This window comes from Papaver somniferum, unplaced genomic scaffold (assembly GCF_003573695.1).
Source record: "Papaver somniferum cultivar HN1 unplaced genomic scaffold, ASM357369v1 unplaced-scaffold_31, whole genome shotgun sequence".
In the NCBI taxonomy this organism is placed as follows: Eukaryota; Viridiplantae; Streptophyta; class Magnoliopsida; order Ranunculales; family Papaveraceae; genus Papaver; species Papaver somniferum.
The window spans coordinates 1,437,638-1,453,922 of NW_020642151.1; the positions used below are offsets into that span (position 1 = coordinate 1,437,638).

Genomic DNA, 16,285 nt, shown 5'->3' on the forward strand with positions numbered 1-16,285 from the left:
TAAAATCTCTCTAAGTTCTTAACCCTAGAATTTTATCATCGCCTCTACTATGCCATTTTATCGCCTCCACCACATCCATCCAGTTTTTTGTTCCGCACCTGCTCTTCAGTTACTCATTTACTCTATATTTTCCCTCTTCTTCACCCTAATGATTTGGTTGACTGCAACAACTCTTTCTCTATCTATCTATCTCAATGGTTGATTTCGTCTGCTTTACATTTGATAGTAAGTTTCTTGATTCACAAAATAATAAGCCCTTGTTCATTTTTTTTCCCTGTTTTTGAATACTGATTCTTTGTTGTTTCTTGCTTTTGTTCCATCAATTGAAACAACATCAGCGGCAAATATCTGAAATTTGGTATAGAAATGGCAAGCCAAGCTTCAACCACAGGATTCAAAATCATCAATAATCAGAACCAACAAGAGGTGTTGAGATTTAGATCTATTTGTTTTCCTTGTAAGTGACGACATAGAGGACTAGATTGATGCTTAAGATTCGAATCATCGATGATATGCTTAGATCTGGTTGTATTTACTTTATGTTTACAAGATTCAAGTTTTTAAGCAGTCCACTGATTTGGGTATTCTTTTATTTTTGCAGACTTTAAAGGTGAGTTTCTGAGATGATGAAAATCAGATCTAAAAAATATGCTATCAGGTCGCAGCAGTCTGTTTGGTAATTCTGTCCAGTGAGTTTAAAAGAAGCGTGATGTGTGTTCCAAAATTGAAGTAGCTGTATCGATGGTGTTAAAATTGAAAAGTGTGTTTTGATGAGATTGTGATTTATTTATTCAAAGAAACTAGATTGTATTTTATTTAATTTTTGGTAAACAGATTGTAATGTTTTTGAATAATAAATGATATTGTAAATTAAATCTAGTTGATAATAAATTAAATTAATTTTAGCTCATATTTGCTGTCTGAATTAATTTTAATTTCGTTTTTTATTCATTCTGAGTCAGTATTGGCCGGAAATCTTTTAATAACCGGAACATTCCCTGTAACCGGAATATTTGCCATCGATGAATAATTTGAGCAACTAAGTTAAGACAAAGTTCAAAGTTTGTACCGACTAGAATTTCGTACTTCAAAAACAAAACCCTTGAGCAACTGAAGTTTAGTTGCTTGATGCATATGTCAACTTAACATAATACTCGCTAGGATGGTTAGAATAAACTTAAAATGATGATATTAGTTAGCCGCTGACGATAATTGAAGCATATTTAGAGCGTCTCATTTCAGGATAATGGGAACAAATTTAAACCAATGGTATTAGTTAGCTGCTAATGGTAGTCGGAGCATATTTAGAGCGACTACCTTTAGGATGATCGGAATATGTTTCAAGCAATAGTATCAGATAATCGCTGGTGGTAGTTGAAACATGTTTTGAGCGAGTGACTAGCTGCTCTAAGTCTTTAGATATCCCACTTTTTGCAACCCGGGAGCGAGTGCCACTTTTAATTGCAATAACAGTTAGAGCGACTCAAAATTGGCTTTTGCAAGTAAAACTGCCCGCTCGCTTAATCCATGTTTTCTTGTAGTGCAAATTTTTTGTTGTTCTCAGAAAGATCCTTAAAGAGACATCCAACGAACCCCTTTTAGGAGAAGTTAAACGGAGTAATATTTAATACTTAGACGATACTATAAATAAAAGATAAAAATCAGATTTGAAAGAAAATCCACCATATTCAAGCAAATCCCTAGCCTGTTTCGTTGAGAAATTTTTTAATAGGGGCGTGAGGGACAAATAGAATTACGCCATGTGTCGACCTAGTTAAGTGTTTCTAAACTAACAAAAGTTCGGGTTATGCGGAATATAAGGGTATTTCTATCTGCAATTAAAAAGCATCGATCATGACAGTTCTGAATTTTTGAAAATTAAAGTTATGATGCACTGCAGATCAAGTACAGTATCAAAATTGAAACCATTAATCCTGAAAACTTTAATTTCTCATTCACCCATTTCAAAAAGAAGCAAAACAAAGAGGATTCATTTGAAAATTATATACAAGTTAGGGCATCTTCCGGGGGTTTCATTGATCTTGATGCTGATAGTGATAGATACCGAGATTTTTGAGATCAAATAATTTAGATCAATATAAACCTAAGAAGGAAAGGTTGTCCACTATTGGTGTTACTGTGATTTAAGGTTACTACTGATCCATGTTCTTCTTGTTCTTCTGATGAGTAATGAGACTGTTAGGGATGAAGGAAAAATTTCCGTGTGAGATGAAGAGATGATTCAAGCTTTCTCCAACCAAATCAAAAAGCCGATATTTCTTTGTCCTAATGATTCATATATATCGTGTAAGATATGGGGAGACGAAAAATAATAACACATACAGAACACCGAGCCCTTTTCCATATGTAGTAATCAGATTTTTTGTTGATTTAAAACAGTTAACTACACATACACATGGCGCCATTCTATTTGTCCCTCACGCCTCCGTCCATATTTTCCCCCATCAAAAATGTTCTCTGTTTCGTGATGGATGGAGCAACGATACAAATAATCATTGATTAACATAAAGCGCAATTGCTGAGGTTGTAGATCTTGTTGCTGCAAAAGAAAAAAATCATGAAATTAGAATCCCTAATTTAGTATCAACATTAAATTAATTTTATGCACATCGTAAACCCAAGAAAAATTAGATCCCCAAACTAAATCTTCTAATAATTCTGAAATAACTGAAAATTAAATCCTCAAAATCGATATAGGACTAAATAGAGAATGAGAAAGATTGATTTAATATTTTTTTATAGCAAGAGAGAGACTGATTAGAATCAAGTCTTAGGGAGATCAAAAAAAACCTTGGTTTTGTGGGAGAAGAAAGTTGGTTCCATTTTTCCAACGGGTGTAGTTTAAGCTTGGGAAGAAAAGAAAGGTGGGGGAAAACGCGGGCCTAGACTTTCGAGGTTTTTATACGTAAAATAATTTAACTTATATTAAGAAAATTAAGAAAATAAAATAATTAAACAAAATAGCAAAACATATTTTTCGGATCCAGTAAAAAGTGACGCCTAAATGTGTGACATAATTATAGAAAATTAAATTATGAATTAATGTGACACTTAATAAGGTTGTTACACTAATGTGTAACAAAATTTGTTACACCTATACGTGTAACAATTCAGTGTTACAAATTACTGAATTTGGTGAAGTTCCTATTCAATGGTCTTCCCAGAAAAGCACAGAGGAGCCATCACCAACCTTCATTTTCAAATTTTCCTTGAAGAACTCCAATTGCTTATAGATACCCTTCCAGAGACTTCAACTCCTTGAGAATTATTAGGGGCTTTTGTTTCTTTATCCATTCCACAATACCCATATTTAGATGCAACTGCTTTCCCCCATAAGGCTTCTTTTTCTGTATAAACCTCCACCACAATTTGGACAGAAGATCTTTGTTCATACTTCCCAAGCATCTGATACCCAGACCACCACTCTTCATAGGAAAGTTGACTTTGTCCCAGGCAACCAAATGGTGGCTTTTTTGAACTTCAATTTTATCCCATAAGAAGTCCCTTATCACTTTCTTAATGGAATTTATAACCTTGGTAGGAGCAGCAAATAAAGAGAACACGTAAATGGGTACACTAGCTAAGACGCTCTTTACAAGAATGAGTTTAGCTTCCTTCGATAGAATAGTTCTTTTCCAAGAGCAAAGTCTTTTTTGACATTTCTTAATGATAGAGTCCCAATTCTTGGAGTTAGTAGCTTTATCACCAAAAGGGAGCCTAAGATAAGAAGAGGGGGAAATGTGAAATTTGCATCCCAGCATTACCGCAAGACTATCGATATCTTCAGCACCAACAACTCCAAACATGCTTGTCTTGCAGAAGTTGATTCTCAAGCCAGAAGCTCAAAAAGAAGTTATAAGATTCTTAAATTGTTAACTTGATCTCTGGAATCATCGAAGAATACCAAGGTGTCATCTGCAAGTTGAAAATGGCTCACCTTTACACCATTAGGTTAACCCATATGGTCTTCTAATCTAGCAGTTAGATTGACCATCCACGTCAGGTGGGGCAACCTCCTATGTCCTATAGTATTTCTAATCTAGCAGCGAAACGATGAACCAAACAGCATCACATAATTTTATTTTCAAAATAACTAATCATTATCATTTCTCTCTCCATCTTTTTCCTCTCTCTCCCTCTTTTTCCTCTCTCTCTCCACCTTTTTCCTCTCTCTCTATCTTTTTCCTTTCTCCATCACACTAATACGTCCCCCTCTCTCTCTCTACCAAAAATATTTATCTAGCACTGAATGGTTCAGCGTTTATGTCACTTTTTCAGCCCTGAATCGTTCAACGTTTCGATCTCGCTACTAGTTGAACTGCCAGCAAATGATAAGAGAAAGAAGTAGATAGAAGTAGTGCTAACTGTTTTCCCACACTTTTTTCTTGATTTGCAACACTTTTTGGCTAATCTAGCAGTTCAATCTAGTCCATAGAGGTTAGCCTTAGACTTTAATTCAAAGCGGCCTATCCACGCGTGTGTAACAGCAGTTTGGAACATGTTGTTAAGAACTTGAGAAACAATAGGGAAAAGAAATTGAGAAATGGGATCTTCCTGGCGAAGACCTTTACCAGTTGAGAATTGACAGTGGGCAGACATGTTAATAAGGACAGAAATAGATATGTTGGTAATGCAACTTTGAATCCAGTTCCTCCATTTCGGGCCAAAGCCCATTTTGGATAAAACTTCGTCCGAAAAGTCCCACAAAACATGGCCGAAAGCTTTTTCGAAATCCATCTTGTAGATCACGCCTGGAACCCCACTATTAATTCTTGAATCCATGCACTCGTTAGCAATCAAAACACAATCAAGAATCTGTTTGATAAAAGATGATTGTTGACCAGATATAAGTTTTGGAGTCAAAACTTTAAGCCGCCCAGCTAGAACTTTGGAAATCATTTTATAGATGCTTCCCATGAGGCTGATGGGTCTACAATCTTTTGGTTCTTCCACGATATCTTTCTTAGGTATGAGAGCCAGGAAAGTAGTTTCGAGTCTTTCATAGAAAACCAGCACTTCAGTCCTTAACTAATTCTACTACTAGACCTTTTTCTCCCTTCCCCCAAAAAAAAAAAAAAGAAAATTTATACTAACTTTTTGATCAGGAGAGAGAATTATATATTAAGATGAAAAGAATGTATAGTGAACTACGAGAGGTAGTTAACTAACTCAAGAGATAACATGTTGCCATCTGCATAGATAATAGATTAAACAAATACTTTATTACCACCGGCATACAGAAGAAATCTACAATCCAAGGTCTTGTTTGTTTCATTAATTTCAAATGTAATTAGATTCTAAAAAATGTCTTACCCCAAAGTGAGAGAGATAAAGTCTTTCCTGAGCTCTGCCGGAGAGATGGAGACACAGCATGAGAAGCATTAACGTGCACTGCTTGGACCGAATTATGATAGCTTAACCGCTCTAGTCATCTTCTTAATTGGTAGATCATCACAATTTATTTTTATTTTTTTGAAGCAGATAGATCATCACAATTGCTAATGCTGTTTCCGGTTCCAAACCACCCATTGATAATTATATTTCTTTCCAAGGCTTTCCTAGTTAAGTTAACTACAAGGTACGCAGTTGATTCTTTTCGATCTAAATTGCATATTGTTTGTGTCAATACTGGAAATTCAGTAGTACATCCAAAGTGATAATAACTAAAATCTAAGACATAGCAAGTAATATAAACACCGAGATCTTATTGATGAATCATTCAAAGTAACAAAGATACAAATTCTTGAATACAAGGAAACCCTAATCTCTTTCTCAAAACTAAGCTCTCTCACTCTCCGAAAATTCGATTCCCGAAACATTGTCCAAGGACCTCTATTTATAGGACATCTAACCCTAATGGAGCACAGCTCATTTTATTTCGTCACGTTCTCGCAGGGGCGCTTTACACTTCGTCCAGACCTTTTTCCATAAAGTTTTTCCCCTTCTTTCGCTAACTTCACATGGTCTTGTCGGGACACCTGTCTCTTTTCTTGCTCCATAATTTATCTACTCCATGGCTTGTCTTCTCAGCCAAGTAATCTTACTTTGTATGAAATCCTAGTCAGGCTTCAGCGAGGAGTTTATCAATTGAGTGGAAATGTCATCCGTCTTGCTAATGAATTCGTCAGAAGGTCTAATGGCAATCCCAGATTCCACTCTTGGTGCAAAGTTTCGTTCTCGCGGATTACAACATTGAATCTTTCTCTGCGAACTACATTGGCCAAGATATGACCACGAGATCCTATCAGGAGTAGGACGTCAAGCTTTCTCGTAAAACTTTGGATGACCCGTCCAAGGTCTTTCTTTTGGATGTTGATCCTATTGGTACGAAACGAAACAAGTATCTTCGTCTTTATAGTGATGAGGATTGGATGATGTTTCCTTTGATAGCCGAAGGTCCTCTGGTGTGGGGTCTCGACGAAAATGGGGTTTCTTGCACTGGTCCCTCAACATGCCCATCTCGCGGCGTATGATGTGGGTCGATTTCGCTGGCATAAGATGCCCAACGAGGTTAGTCTTATCTTCCTTTAGTCTCCTTGCCTTTTATTTTATTGTCTCCTAACGTCCTTGTTCCTGCCTCAGTATCCTCTTCCCCCGCCTGGTATGCTGAAGGACCGCTCTAAAAAATCAGTTCAAGCACAGGTTCGTATCTCGTGGCCTCCCTTTTGGTCGTTGTTTTTGTTGATTCCTAAACTCCCATTTTCAGGAGAATGAACCTCAAGCAACGGATGATCCTGCTAAGAATTTTAGGAAATGCCAACATTCTGGGGTTCCTTCTACCATTGCCCATGTATCCCTTTCTTCCTTAATTTGCTTTCTTCTTCTTGCGTCATCCTTTAACCTCATGGATTTCAGGACAATCCTTCCACCTTTCGCACCTCACAGCGTCGTCGTCACGGCTTGGGTGTGGACTGCCTGACCCGAGTCCATTCCTCAGTCTTACCTCGCCCTGATCCCTCTAGTCATAAGCAACCTCGCTCATCTTGCGAGACTATCCCCTCGCGTAGTGCCCCTTCTCCCGAACCCATTTCATCTAGAGGTGGTCAGCAAGCTACCTAAGCAGAGGATCCTAATCTTCTTCCTAACCTGAAATTTTTAAGGGAGATTTTTGTTTCAAATGGCGGAGATCCTTCCTTAAGGTCTGAGGCTACCGAGTCTTTGGATTCCCTCAGTTTTAACGATTTTTTGGCTGAAGATAAATCCTTTATTTTGAATGCTTCTTTGAATGTCTCTTTGGAGAAACATTCTGCCATAATGGGTTTGGTGAGTCTTTGACATGCGTTTAACATTTGTTTTCCCCTTGTAATACTTCGAGGAATTTTAAAGCAGATTTTTCATCTTTAGGAGCAACATCGCAGCATGGCTCATCTCATGGAGCTTTGGGAGTCTCGTTAATTAATGAAAAAGTCTAGTGCTCGTATTCTCCACCTAGAGGAGCAGCTTGTATAAGAGAGGAAAATCTTGTCTGATCTTCGCCGTGAGTTTCCTTTTCTTTGTCATTTTGGCGCTGTCTTTCTCTTGGTAATAACTTACCTGTTTAACTCTTTCTCAGGACGTGAGTAAGAGCTTAAGGATCAGTTCTCTCTTTTGTCCCGTGAAAAAGACAATCTTTCCAACAAGCTTTCCACTCTCCAAAAGGACGCTCAGTATTTTCATGAGGATCTCGATCAGATAGTGAAGGACGCAACCCTAATTGCAAAGCATCTTCGCAAAATGCTCAGGACGAGAAGGTGAGGCTCTTTAATGAGTTCTGTGATTCTCAAGGCTTTCCTTGCGTTTATATGGATCTTGAAGCATTTTATGATGATGAGCCTGAAACTTCTGCCAAAGAATCAATTCCTACCATTAATGAATTGTCTCCTACTGGAGAGGATACCGACACCGAAGAGGATCGTGAAGATGATTCCCGCGAGGATACCGAAACCGACGAGGATCATAAAGATGATTCCCGCGAGGATGCATGACCTTTTGAACTTTGCTAATGTTGTAACCTTAGATTTTACTTTGGCTGAACGCTCCCAATCTTCGGGGGCATACTATTTGTATATAAATAATGTATTTGCCTCTTCCTTGTACTTTTGTGTTTGCCTCTATCTCGTGCCTTTGTTTTTGCCTTTATCTCTTGCCTTTTCCTTCGTACCAAGTATGTACTTTGGAAAACTGAGTCTTGTGAGGATAATACTCGATAAGAACATAAAATATAAAAGTATATACTTGCCTCTTGTTCTTGTTGAGCATTAGCTGATAAAGACAATGTTGCGCAAGCCAAATTTCATGCTTAGTCCTTGTTATTTACTGTTTCAACTTCCTTGCCGGGTTTGAGCAAATTTGTGTTTTCCTTGTGACTTTACGAGGTCTTATTGCGCCTTCTAGTTAAGGTCTTATTGTGCCTCATCCTTTCTGAAGGATCTTAACTCATTGAAGTATCAGGCGCGTGTTACCCTTGCGAATAATAATCCATCTACCTCGTCTTAACATTTATTTTATTTTTCTCCGTGACAATGAGACAGGCCTAGCTATTTCCATGAACATTAGCACCATGACATTGCCGTCTTTTTTGGTCACACAACTCCCTAATCTGGAGGGTTCCATCCCTTTATTTTCCCCCAGATTTCCCCTTCAAGGAGGTTAACCCTAACATGTATGTTGGTTTCCTTCCATCCAGTTATTACGATAGTCAGTTGTTTTCGTGACTTCTTATCACCTTCGCCGATATGGCTTGGGGTTACGAAGCCACACCCTAAGTGAAGTTTCTTTGGGATCGAGTGCATCGTACCCAAGACTTGCCATACGGATACGGCCGGTAACGTTCCAGACGTCCCAGGAACCCGCATCTCAACCGAATACGTCGGCGTCTTGGTCACACTACACCATTTTCCATGATTAGTAACTAGATTTCGCAACAGCTTTGGCCCGGTTGCGAAATTTTTTTTTGCGAATTTCAGTTTCAAAAGTTTTGCAACAGTTCACCTTTGTTACAAAACTTGCAACAGTTTGTTTCTGTTACGAATAACAACATATTGGAGTTGTACGCATGCGACTTGCTTGTGGGGCTGCCCACACTCTTATATGACTCGGTCTATTCAGCTCATTCAGATCATAACTGACTCAGCTGACTATTGTTATCGAAAGAAACCTCAATCTCTCTCATTATCCTCTGAACCCTCTCTCTCTCTCTCTCTCTCGTGCTCTTCTCTGATTATTAGGGTTCCACTACTCTTATTTCAGAGAACTTATGAAGCATAAATTCGGTAGTCTCTCCGAGATTAAAGTTGAATGATTTACTGATTTCAGAGATCTCAAATCCCAAATCAAGACCTAATCTCAAATCTGAGAACTGACCTAGCAGCGCCGTTCTCCACCATGATTCGATCTATTAATGGAAGTAAACTCGTTCCACCATGATTTGATCTCAATTGTTGCATTATATTCTTCGTTCTATGACCATCTTCTTCGATCAATACATGTTTTCGTTCTTCCATCTCACTGTGACCATTTTATTCTTCAGTATTTACTGTAAATTCTCATTGGTTTTGTAGTTTTTGTTGTGCAGGTGGAGATTAATAGGTTAAGTGAAGAGATAATTCGGTTGAAGGATCAGGTATGGGTAAGTATTGGATGATCTCTGTCTTTTTTTTTACATAAGTTTTATTTGAGATTCATTCTACCCATGCAGGTGTAAATTCAGTCGTAGAAAGGGATTTGGTGATTTGATTGTTGTTATTGAGATTTTACTTGAAGAAAATAAGATGAAACTTGGGTATGATTCTGATTTTGATAATATAGGGTTTTGAATAGTTCTGGTTATTGTGGATCTGAGTTTTAGAGTCATAGAAGATGGAGGTTTAAATGAAATCTGTATGCATATTTTGTGGGGTTTTAAGGTGAAAGAATGGTTGAGTCAGGTAGTTTAGTTGAGTGGATGGGTTTGTTGTTGGTGATGGATGAAGAAGAGAATTGATTTGGTGGCTGGTTAAAATGGGTTTTCCGGGTGAAAGGATGTTGAGTGTTTATTTCATTAGGATTTAGTTTGCGATGCGGAGCAAAAAAATCCATCTTGTATACAGTTTCCGTCTTTCTCTTCGTTGTTTGGCTCAGTTTTGTGCATCCTTGGAAGTCTTGAATAAGTTTTTAACAATTCATCGAAAAAAGACTTGACATTTCTCACTTGTGGGTGTAGGATCTTTCGGCCACTTTCAGGCGTGTAGGTCTGGAGTTCCTAAAGGAGGAGTAGACAGTTGTTGGTATATCCTTTTCTCAGGGTAACTAGAGTTTAATTCATTGATGGGACGGCAATTACATTGTATGCGCTTATTTTTAAATCCAACCATTGTTAACAACATGAGATAAATCACAAGGAAGTCTTACAAGGGTACAATTTTATTCATTGTGGACCTCAAAGATATTGATACTTATTGTAATTTTGTTGTTGTTTAACTGTTTATATTGTTCCAGGTAACATCACTAAACCTTGAAATTTTAAGAGATCTAGCCAGAGGTGTGGAGTTGACTCTTTGTAATTTAGTATAGTGAATGTGTCTTTACTTTGTTCCCCAGTCTTACATTTTTAGAACATAGAAAATAATAAGTGGTATGCTCCACTTGCTCATGTCTTACAAAAGCTCTTTTCTTTTTTTCGTTGCATTATTACAGATGGAATCTCATCTGTTGGAATGTCTCCATTTGTTTCTGGATGGACTACATGCAAAAAGAAATGTAACGAACTCCAAATAAATTTATGTATTCTCCGATGTGTCTCTTCCAAGTGCCATATCTTCGTGCTTTACAAGAACTTTGGTTTCTGATCACAGATATCGGTTGTGCATACATCTCAGGTTGCCATGTCAATCGACTCTAGTTTTATCCCTGTAACTTGAGCGTTAAGCGATTTACATTTTGCTTTCCATTCAGGGGTTTTCTGACTTAATTGAAGATCGATACTCGTAACATAGATAATTTGTTTGTTTTTCTAGGTTTTTCATGGAGGTGCAGTGTATGACAACTTACAGGTTATGTTTCTCTAAGTAAATTTGTCCTATGAGATTTTCAAATTCAGTGTCTAGTTGTTTACTAACACTGAAATCGCTTGATCTATCAAGATTGCACTATATTAAGTGGTGCTGAAGCCTGGATGTGTTGTATTTTTTTTTTATCTTTGAGTTATTTCCTTTCAATGTCTTCTATCTCATATACATGTGATGTTAAACTGTCGAGAGATGTTTAAATTTAGTGTTTCATGGTATTATATCTTTGTTGCCACATCTTCATAGCATATTTTCAACTTCAAAAACAATATGTATCTATGATTTTATCCAAGTATTCTACATGATTTTCCTAAACACTACACTCGTTCCCGACCCTGCACTCTTTATCCAATTCTTATCAATTCCGTTATCGCTCCAGTTCCTGACCCCACACCAGCTCCTGGTAACGAAGGAATAAATTAATATCTCTGGTTTTGATGGTTGATATTTCAGGTTCAAGAGATGGTTTGATTGCGAAGAGTTAAGAAAATTGTATGTCTTTGGTAGAGAGTGTGAAGAAGAGTGGAAGATGATGATGTTGATGGGATTAAAGTGCTAGTTTATGAATTGTGGAATGAGAACCAAGAAGGTAAGATTCACGTTGTACTGTGGTTTAGGCACTGTTTTATATAATGCTCTTTTGGATAGTTTTCCTTTCTATAATTTGAGTTTTTTGGTTCCTGCAAGTGGTGTCATCACTACTTGCCTTGCATTATGTGATATGGGAGCTAAATGTACACTATGTTGTTCAAAGCAATGATTCTTTTAAAAACTAGACTTTAGGAACTAGATTGCTTTATTGTTCCTTCAATCTTGTTTTTCTGTTTGTTTGGTGTGGTTGATTTGATTGCCTGAAGGGCATTTTACATCTGCAATAATTTCTTAGGCAGTGCATCGTAATTATTTTGTATATCGATTTCTTTTAAGTTGTATTCTGTTACCATGTTGGTTTCTTTAAGTTGTGTGTTTTGGTTAACTCAATACTCGCTGAGTAAAGTATTAACATTTAGAACAAGGAATATCTCTTAGGAAGTTAACTCAGCCATATGAAGTTAGGAATGGATTCGAGTTGTAGGATGTTATATTTCAAGACTATGTTACTAATGGGATGATTTCATTTTTGCAGTGATTGTCGGGGAATTTGTTAACTTTGCGACTTATGCATTTGTCCTAATTATTGTGGTCACTCCTCTTGGTGCACTCAACTTTATTATCAGGCACGAAACAAGTTCATTCTCCAAGTTGTGTGTAATTTTCAGTTTTTAGGCTAAGGGTCATCTTTTCTTGCAGCTCTACACTTGCAAAACCTAGAAGTCTCTTAATATTAAGGAAAATAAGTCCTTTTTATTTCTAGTTTTATCTTTTTGTTCAGCAAATTTTCTTTCTTTTTGAATTTGTTGTGAAATTCATTTGCTTAATTAGTTATTGTTCTAAAACAAGGGTAACTTGATTTTGTTGGATTAATTTGATTTTCAAGTGAATAGGGGTAATCTGATTTTGGTTTTGACCGGTCAAAACCACTATATTTTGACGTCACAAAAATTTCGCAACTGCTTCAAACTGTTGCGTCCATCAAATATCGCAACTGTTGGAAACTGTTGCGAACTTTTAACGTTGCAACAGTTACAAACTGTTGCGAATGAAAATTTGCAACATCGACTTTCGTAACAGAGAAAAAATGTTGCGACCCCACTTTGCAACTGCCACCTACCGTTGCTAAACACTAAATTTGGTGTAGTGTCATATTTATGCACCCCTTACTGAAGGCCATCATAAAAAGGGACCCTCAGCGGATAGGTCTTATCATTGCCCCTAGCTTATCTCTTTGAGAGTTGTTCACGACATGCGTTGCCTCTTGCATTTTCATGCGAATTAGGGTGCATGCCGTGGATTCTCAGCCTTCCTAGGCGAAGGTTTTAAGTTTCCCTAGAAACTACTTATTTCATGAATCTTATTTGCCTCCTAATGTGAGGTCTTACTTTTCTATTGTGAAATTTATATTCATGATACGATTTATCAAAGTTTATGGGAATTTCATTGCTATTCTTTTGAAATTTGATACATTATCAATTGAATTGAGCACATTTATCTGGTTTATATCGCTCTTCCTCTATTATTAGTGTTCTTCTTCCATGCAAATGTGCTCAAACTGGTATCTTTTTCAATTCTTTCATCTTCACTTCGTTCCTGACAACAAATAGAAGACAAAGCAGTAGTTGACAACAAATAGACCATATATTCCAAATCAAACCACGAAGTCACATTTTCCCGTCTCAAGTTATAGAGTACATAGATTTTGGTTGCAATTTAGGATTTGTTAGTTCCTCAATATTCCATAAATACGTACAACATACTGTTAACATGAACGAGCAAAAAATGGATGAATATTCTCTATAAAATGCTAAAAGTACTTGGAATAATAAGATATCTAGAAATTCCCGTCTTTAAATTCAATTCATACTTGTTGTACTGTCTTGTACTCTTGTTTATGATGCATGGAGGTGTGGAAGAGATCAAAAGATGTAAACCCTTTACTTCTGCTACCTGAAATTTGCAGTAAGTGGTATGTCATCAAGCTAGAGCAAAAAATTACAAGCACTCGCAATTAAAGATGAGATACATGTTCGAGAATGCAAACATAACTTCAGTAGCAGTGAACTAACGTTCGTGGCAGCCACTAAGAACCAACTTAGGAAAAAACATAAAATTCTTAAAATTGAATGTCGAATAAACACATCTTGTATGTATATATTTGCCCGGCCTTTTTGAAAACAGAACTTTGCTCTTTTGTCTGATGAATTCAAAATTAGAACAGTATCATTAAGGAAACTAGTAGGTAATTGAATGAATGACCTACTTACCACTTAGTTTCATTGAGTGATATATGTCCCATCATTAGCAATGGATCAACTGGTAATGCAATGTGACAAACTTACTAATATCCCGCAATGTGACAAATGTACTAAGTTTATTATCAACTAAATAGATTTGATAAGAAGGCTAAAGGTACCAGATGCAATATCGAAAAAAGCAGCGAGTAAATGATTATTAAGAGCGATCCAAAATTTCTAAAATGAACACCAAACTTGATTTAAAAATAAGATGAGCAATTAGGATATACCTGTGAGCCTGTTGCACTCCTACTAGGTACTTCACCAGCATCTTGTAGACACCAGTTGCACTGCCAAGATGGGCTAATTGTCTTAGTCTTCTTCAATTTTACCAGAACACCATGCTTCAAGTCCTGATAGTTACAATTTACAAGACTAATAAAATTACATAATAACCGTAGCTAGTACATAGAATGGTAAACAATAAGTCGACGGAACTTGATAAGAATTCAAAAAGATTACGGAGAGATGCATTACCTTTAGTAACTCTCACATTTTCTGAGAAATGGATTTTCAATAGCTAGATCCGTCTCTTATTTGTTCTATACAAATTGAAGGAACTTTTTTTTTTCTAATTAAGCAAAATTATAGTATAGATCAACCAAATAGTTATAAAATTTATAAGAAAAAATGTACGCAGTGAGCTTCGTATGTCCCTGCTTTAACTGATAGAAGAGGAAAGCGTAAACATCACGTAAAAAAAGTCATACCTAAAAGAAATAAGTCAAGAAATAAGTCAGACCTAAAAGAAAACGATGATTTAGATTGAAGATTTAGAGGTTACAGTGTTGACTAGAAGTTATGATCAAGAAGACTCGACTGAGCAACGAACGATCTGCTTTGAAAAATAAAAAGTTATATATGATTCAAACCCTAAGAAAACAAACGATCTGGGGTCGCTAGTTTCATACATCAATGATAAAATTCGAACTTACCACCATGAAACTATACCGCTACTCTGGACATAATTTCTCTACTAGGGTTTCTCTTTCTGTGTTCCGAATCTTCCGACTGTAGAGGGAACTAATTTCTCTGGATGGAAGAAATTTGGGGAACAGAAAATAGAAAATGGGATTAAAAAAAAGTAGAAAAAAAACTGAATTAGTGGGGAAACTGGGGTGTGCCTTCTCGAATCTTCTTTCCATCATTATAGTGTGCAGTGGGGAATATGGAGATTGAGATTAACCACCACACCACGATTTTTCTCCCAAAAAGGGAAAGACAAGATAAAACTTTGTCCTTAGACACGTGTATTTGAACGGCAAGTTAAATTACACCTCTAATTATCTAGACACGCGTCATACAATATTCCGAGACCATAAAAATATCGACGAACTTCGAGACACGGCTAACACAGGTCCCGGGACTAAAGACATGATGAATGGTCACGGGAATTCAGCACACCGTGTCCAACAGACATTTAGTCACGGTTATAGCTTAAACCGTGATAATGACAACCGTGACCATAATCCCTTATTCTACTAGTGATCATTCGGTTTGGATGATGATCTAGCTAAAGAAGCGAGTAAAGCAGGTCAATTCTTTATCTTAAAACTCTTTCGACTCCTCCATGAAAAGGAAAAAAACTATTCAATGCACTCAAATTCTTTTTGAAGCTTTTCTTTGTGAGTAGCTTAGGCACAAAAGCAAAAGATAACAGAAGAAGTTGCTTCGGTGCTTAATATTGGTGTTGATCTCAATACAATGGTGACTGAAAAGTTTGTTTATTTTGTTTCAGATCGTAACAAAAGAAATATGAGAGAGTTTGGAATATAATACTTTTGAGTTTCCGTTCAGCTCTGAAAAGATGGTAACTACATTGCGCGCAGGGGCAGAGTATGCTGGAGTTCCTGTACAGAACTGTGTGCTTATTGTTGGAGGCCAATCTGGTGTATCTGAATCTTAATGCATAGTCATGCCATATATCGTTCTGCAGAGCAGGTCTGTGATTTCTTATATGCATAAACATACATTACACGTTTATTATACAATTTCAAATTATAATGCCATCTCTTGTTGTTTTTAGTTTCAAATTTTATGTCTAGACTGCGTATTTATTCACATTACACAAGTAGGATGCATGTGTAACTTCTAGTTACACATGTTATATGCTTGTGTAACTCCTAATTACACAAGTAGGATGCATGTGTAACTCTGAATTACACTAGACAGATGCATGAGTATCTTCTAATCACACATGCTAAAATGAACAAACCTTGTAATCAAAAAATTACGCATCTAGTTACACAAGATTTATGGATGTGTAACTGCTATTTACACATGCTAATTGGTGTGTAACTATAAATTACACATGCTAATTGAATGTGTAATTGTGATTTCCACATGTAT

The 16,285-nt window shown here is 36.7% G+C and overlaps 1 long non-coding RNA gene across 1 annotated transcript; it reads left to right on the forward strand.

The window, feature by feature from the left end:
- LOC113341810 lies at positions 1-906 on the forward strand. The gene is made up of 3 exons (XR_003356147.1): positions 1-225; positions 339-457; positions 602-906. It is a non-coding gene; the product is annotated as an uncharacterized LOC113341810 (long non-coding RNA).
- The last annotated feature ends 15,379 nt before the right edge of the window (positions 907-16,285 follow it).